This window comes from Nicotiana attenuata, chromosome 10 (genome assembly GCF_001879085.1).
Source record: "Nicotiana attenuata strain UT chromosome 10, NIATTr2, whole genome shotgun sequence".
Taxonomy (NCBI): Eukaryota; Viridiplantae; Streptophyta; class Magnoliopsida; order Solanales; family Solanaceae; genus Nicotiana; species Nicotiana attenuata.
This window is the reverse complement of record NC_031998.1, coordinates 32,157,502-32,164,500: the sequence shown is the minus strand read 5'-3', so window position 1 is coordinate 32,164,500 and position 6,999 is coordinate 32,157,502.

Here is a 6,999-nt window from a genome sequence, read left to right as displayed (position 1 = left end):
CTATTGACTAGTTTCGGTACCTTTTAATTAAATTTTATACTATTTTTTCTTTCATCTTTATTTTTCTCTTTGGTTATGTATATATTCCTCCCTTTCCCTTGATGTATATATTCATTTTCCCCTCGGTTTGTATATTCATTTGTTTTACTTTACGTAGTTTACTTTATAGCTTCTTTAGTTTGTTTTTCTTAGTAGTATAACTTCTTATTTACTTAGTAGCTTCTTTTTGATTTGTTAGCTTCTTTTTACGTTTGAGTGAACAATAAGCTTTTGGTTTTGTTAATGCCACGGTTCTTTCCAAAGGTGGATTTTGTGTGAACCGGGTGGCTCTTCCCAACGATAGATAGCGTGACAACCTTCTTAAGGGATTGAGTCTATTTTCTTTTATGTTTAGGCAAATATAGTAGTAATGAATAAAATGGTCTCAAACATGTTTCACTTGGTACCAACACATTTACCTACGACCTTATGGCTAAAAACAAGTTGTTGGCAGAGAATAACTCTAGTTGTGACCTTTTGACTCTTGTGTTGACTTAAGCAGTCATTGAGTGGTTTAGTCGAGCCATTTGTGATTCTCAATCTTAACTGGGGTTGTTGTGGGCCCTCGACTCCGTTCTCTTTAGCAATCCAACAACGTGAGAGGTGAGGTATTGAATTTCAAGTCCAAGTAATCGTGCTAATAGTCTAGAGCTTACCCCGAATGTTTTTCTAGGCGCAATTCTAAGTGTAGCTTGGCTTGAGAAGTGATTGTAGGCTCTCCTTGATCCAATTTGAAAGTTGAAATCCTCCATAGCCTGCCAATGTATTATCCCTAGTCAACCCATTTGAGCCTAAGCCCTTTTTCTTTCAATAACCACGTTACAAGCCTTTATCCGTTTTGTAATGACCCTCTTGGCACCCGATCTTTCCTTAGCATTCTTGGAAAAAAATTGGCAAAACATAAGTTTGGGGGAGAGACGAGAAGTTTGAAAGTGATATAAAGGTACAAAGAAGAGAAAGAAATGAAGAAAATGGAAGGCAAAGAAAAGAAAGAAAGAAAAAAAATTGTCAAAAAGAAAGTGAATAAAGTGAAGAGTTAAAGAGAATTCAGAAGAAAACAAGGATGAAAGGTATGGAGTAAATAGAAAAAAGAGAAAAATGAATGTCATGACAAAGAAAGAGTGACGTTACGTCTCTCTAGTTCCCCCGAGGAAAAAGAAATTGACCCAAAGAGTCGACAAAGTATGAGCCAAAAAGAGAAAATGGAGTGCTTAAGGAAAGATGAACCCATTCAATTCCATTAAGTCCTACCTTGATCCAAAAAAGCCTTCATTATATCCCGAAAAAGACCTACATGATTTCAAGTTAAGTGAGCTTCATTAGTGGTGATTTACATGAGGCGCAAGCATATGGTACTTAAAGCCGTACTTGCGACATTCTTTTGAGAGAGATGAGCGAACTTTTCACTATCCTTGAATTGAATGTTACATTCTAAAGTGAGATTTACTAACGGAGAGTAAAGGAGGAGGAGTTTGGGATCCACAATTACCTACATGAAAGAGCGAGTTTCCTTGATGAATAAAGTCAACTCTTGATGCTCTAGTATCATATTAGAACTATTGTACTCAAAAAGTCAAATCATTGCATTGTTGATAATTCATACGTGTTGTGGATAATTGTTGGTCCCAATTGATGTGTGATTAATTCACCTTAGGCCAGTTGAAATTTCCCTTTTTCTAGTGGAGGTGGGAATTGCCTTAATTGCTTGAGGATAAATAAAAGCTTAAGTTTGGGGGAGTTGATAAGTAGGGATTTTGACCGCTTATTTGCTCTCTTTTACTCGCGTTTTAGCTAAAAAATGCTTAAAGGTATTTCTGAGAACTAATGAAATGTGCTTTCATGCAGGAATATTGGGAAACGAGCCAAAGAAGTCAAAATCAACTCATAAAGGAATCGAAATTGGATAAGGACCAAACCAAGGCAAAAAGGCCTACAGTGCGGACCATACAATACTGTGTGCGGCTGCAAACAATGAAAAGAACACTATCAGATTTCCTTCAGAGTATGTGGACCGCACAATTATTGTGCGTCCGTGAAAAGGAGATTCAGAGAGTTGGTTTTTGGGCAGGTTAAAGATATGCGGATCACACCATAATTGTGCGGCCACAGGATGACAAGTGCGGCCGCACTCACAATTATGCGGTCCGCAGAAGAGAAGAATCAGACAGCCATGCTCCAGTCCAAGTTCAAGTGTGCGACCGCACTAAGAATTGTGCAGTCCGCACAATCAAATGAAGTGCGGCCGCATCCCACTTATGCGACCGCTGAAGGCCCAGTTGACCAGTCAAGCTCAGAGTGCGGACCGCACACAGAATTGTGCGGCCGCACAACCTCCATAGGAGAATTTTTGTCAGATATTTTCATCTTAGTATAAATAGAACTTTTTGTCATTTTAGGTTAGGTTATGTTGTATTAGTGTAGAGCACCTGAGCCATTTTTCTTTGCTGTTTTGAGTAATATTGTACTAGATTAGCTTCTAAAAATTAGATTTTCTTTCCCTAATCAATTACGATGCATTTTATCTTAGTTTCTTCTTTAATTTCTGCATTTTCCAAGAGTAGCTAAATATCTAGCCAGGGTTGTGGCCCAACCCTAGTGTGGGTACTTAATGTGTGTTTGATTTAGGGCTTGTTTGTGATTGCGTTAGTGATATTTAGCCTAGTTCTTGTTTGAATTCAAGAATTAATGATTGCATACATTGATTCATGCCTAATTCACTTATTCTCTACTTGAGAAAGATGGACTAAGTCTAGGAAAACTTGGCTAACAAGAAATTGGGGTGAACTCAAGAATTTGATAGCTCCAATTAAAGGGTCAAATCTAGAGATAGTAAGACCCGACTTGAGCATATATCACTTGCTTTGTGCAATACCCATTTGAACTTGAGAAAGCCAAATTGGGCAAAATCACTCAAACTACCAAGAGGTATAGAGTGTGTAATTGCGTGTGATTGCTATATTACAACTCCAACCCATCAAACTTGCCCTAGAGTTTACAAACCGTTAGGTAACCACCTAGGTGGAAATGTAACACCCCGTAATTTTGAATCAGTTGTGGATGCATTAAATGAGTATTAATGTGATGGTTATCAATTGGTTATGATAATAAGTGTACAAGGCATATCATAAGTGATTTGGGGTATAAAGAGAGACCTAAGTCTAAGCCAAGTTGGAAAATTACATGATAGACTAAAATTCCAAATGACTACGCACAAGACCACACTTTGGATGATCATACCTACAGATATATATGGTTTTTTCAGATGCACAACATATTAAATGAAAGATCTTCGAGTCTAGTTTCTAACGCTTCAAACCGTTCGTCATTTGGACATTCCTACAAGAATTTATGATCAAATTACCAAAGGCTGGCGGAGGAGTGCACGGATGCGAAGCATCCGAGGCCGCGTCCGAAAGAGGGGCTGGCAGTGAAGTGCTGCCATAGCATCCGGGTCAGCATCCGAGCTCCTGAGAGGAGTGAAGTGGGGATGCGAAGCATCAGAGGCCGCATCAAAAATTTGGGCCTATAAACACAATTTCAGGGTCCATCTTCCCCCATTTCTTTTGGACGACTTTTAGGGTTTTCCTCCACTCTCTCAAGACCTCCAAACCCTCTCAAATTCAAGGTAAGCAATCCCCATTATCTTGGTGTGAAATTCCATAATTTTTACACTAATATTGATGAAATCTACTCGTAAAATACTTAGATCTTCAAGAGATTTCTTCAAGAACTCAAAGGAGGTTTTTGCAAGATTTCTTCCAAAAAAGGTACTTACATGTATGAATTTATTAAGGGAATATGAGTATGAATAAGTATTGGAACTCTTGGTATGGTGATTGGAAGCCATAAGTTCCCTATTTAATTACATAACTATTATAGAGATTGAAAGATGATTAATTGATGAAATTTTGTTGGTTGGGTGTGGATGGATGGTCATATATGTGATTTTGGAAGTTATAAATTGGTTAATTATGATGGTGGGATAAATTGTTGATGAATGGAGTTGATGAACTAATTATATGGTGATGAGATGTAGAGATTTATGCCTACAAGGTGTTTGATAATATTCCTAAATGGCTTAAGTTATGGAATTTGTTACTAATATTGGTTCCAATGGATATTGCTATTGTAGATTGAAGATTCTTAGTATTGTGGATCATTGTAGTAGCAGTAAGGGGCGAAATTAAGGTATGTGAGGCTAACTCTATTTACGTTTGGGAATGTTTATGATTCTCCCTACGTCCCATTCATTATGACTATTACTAGTTTCCTCAGAAAGTAATTATTTCTTAGTTCCATGAATATTCATAGAACTTTTATTCTCTAGCTTCGTAACTCATTCATGACTTTCATTCTAAACGTTGTGAAATCAGTGAATAATCAATATAGACTTGGGTTTGATGCCCATGAGTCTCAGTCTAGATTACTCAGCATGTCATAAAAAGTTGAAGTTTCAATTTTCATAATCAGTTCATGAATACATGTCTCAGTCCAGTTCTATTTAGCATTCGAGTATCGTGTAACTCAATATGATTAGGTATTTCAGTATTGTCACGACCCAAGTTCGCCCTCCGTGAACTATCGTGATGGCACCTAGTCTCTATGACTAGGTAAGCCTAACAATTTGCGGAAAAAGAAATAACAGAAATAAACTATCCAAACTGCAAAAATAATACAAATCAAACTCTTATAATGAACTACATTTCCCAAAACCCAGAATCTCATGAAATCACAAGCTATGGAATAACTACAGTGTTCTAACTCCAGAGTGTCTAAACAAAAGTAAATACAGAAGGCCTAATACTATGAGCGAGAATGGAAAGGGACTCCTTGGTCTTCGGATGCGGCAGACATACCTCGAAGTCTCTGATGGATCACTCCACCTTAAGGATGGTTGGCCTGAGTCGAAGAACCTGGATCTGCACATGAAAAACATGCGAAGGAAGGGCATGAGTACACCACAGCAGTACTCAGTAAGTGCCAAGCCTAACCTCGGTCGGGTAGTGACGAGGAAGGTCAGGGCCCTACTGAGGCTAAAGGAAATACAAGATATAACAATGTAAAATAAAGCAGTATAGTTAAGTGCAACAGTAAGAAGTACACATGATATAAAGAACAACAACAGCTATAACAGAGACAAATAATCACGGAAAGGAATGCAGCTCACACAGAGATAACAACCGGGGATCTCGCAGGATACCGTCCTGTAGTCCCAAAATATAATATCCAGTGGATCTCCCGGGATACCTTCCCGTAGTCCAACTCATAGTGCGCGGGGATCTACCGGTAGTCCCAAATGTAAATACTCAGTACTGGGGGAATCTACCGGGTGCAATCCTGTAGTTCCAATGTAAAAGTGCAGGGGGATCTCCCAGAATACAAATCCGTAGTCCCAAAGTAAACATGCAGGGGGATCTCCCGGGATACCGTCCCGTAGTCCCAAAGTAAATACACAGCAACAACAAGAAGAATACTCTATTCAATCAAATTTCACACCAAGGTAAAGCAGATATTTCTAACCTAGCATGCTGCACATAGTTCAAATAAGGCAGTAGAACAAATAAGCAATTTAAATCAATTAGACATGCTTCCCTAAGCTAACAACAGGCTTAAATTGCAAGTAGTATAAACAGGAAAGGAACCACAATTCTAAGTACTTAATGCAAACCGGATTATTCAACTGTTAGCACAAGTACGCACTCGTCACCTCACATACAAGGCATTTCAAACATCAATAATAACAAATCCTAAGGGGAGTTTCCCCCACACAAGGTTAGACAAGCCACTTACCTCGAACCGGCTCAAAATCAACCTGAAACCACGTTCTTGCCACGAGTATTCGACTCCAAATGGACCAAATCTATTCAATGCAATTGCATAATGTAAATAACACTTCAAGTAACTGATTCTACAAATAAATTCTAAGCTAATACGCGAAATTAGGTAAAATAACCAAAACGCCCTCCGGGCCCACGTCTCAGAATCGGGTAAAAGTTACATTTTTAAAATTCTTATACTCTCACGAGTCTAACCATACCAAAATTATCCAAATCCAATGCCAAATACCCAGTCAAAACTCGAATTCTAGGTCTAAGAACTTTCTTCCAATTTTTTCCCCCAATTTTTCATCTCCAATCCGAAATTAAATGACAAAACTAAGATTAGATTATAAGAATACAACTAGAAAGGGATTAGGAATCGTTACGCATTGATTTCCTCTTCAAATTCCTCCCAAAATCGCCCTCTCCCGAGCTCCAAATCAACTTTCCAACTTTTGAAACTAAACCCTCGAATTTCTGATTTTTCTGCCTAGCAAACCCGCTCCTGCGGTCCACCCATCGCATCTGCGATACCGCTTCTATGGTCGGGTAACCACTTCTGCGGTTCTAACTTAAAAATTTCCATCTCCGCACCTGCGACCCAGTTGCCGCATCTGCGGTCCCGTAGGTGCGGTACACATCCGCTTCTGCGGTCCCTGCTCTATTTCCTCTTGGCCGCTTCTGCGGCTTGCTTCCGCGTCTACGGGAGTCGCACCTTCGGCCTCTCAACCGCAGATGCAGTTATGCCAGCAGCCCAAAGAATATCTGCTGCAAATTCCAAGTTTCCAACTTCCCGTTAACCACCCGAATTCATCCCGAGGCCCCCGGGACCTCAACCAAAAGCACAGACAAGTCATATACCATTATCCAAAATTATACCAATCCTTAAAACACCTAAAACAACATCGAAACATCGAATCATTATCGAATTCAAGCCTAGGAATTCCAAAAACTTTCGAATTACGCTTTCGATCAAAAGTTCTATCAAACCTCGTCCGAATGACCTGAAATTTTGCACACACGTCACCTTCAACACTACGGAGCTACTCCAACTTCCGGAACTCCATTCCGACCCCGATATAAAAATCTCACTATCGAACCGGAAACTTCAAAAATTCAACTTTCGGCATTTCAAGCCTAA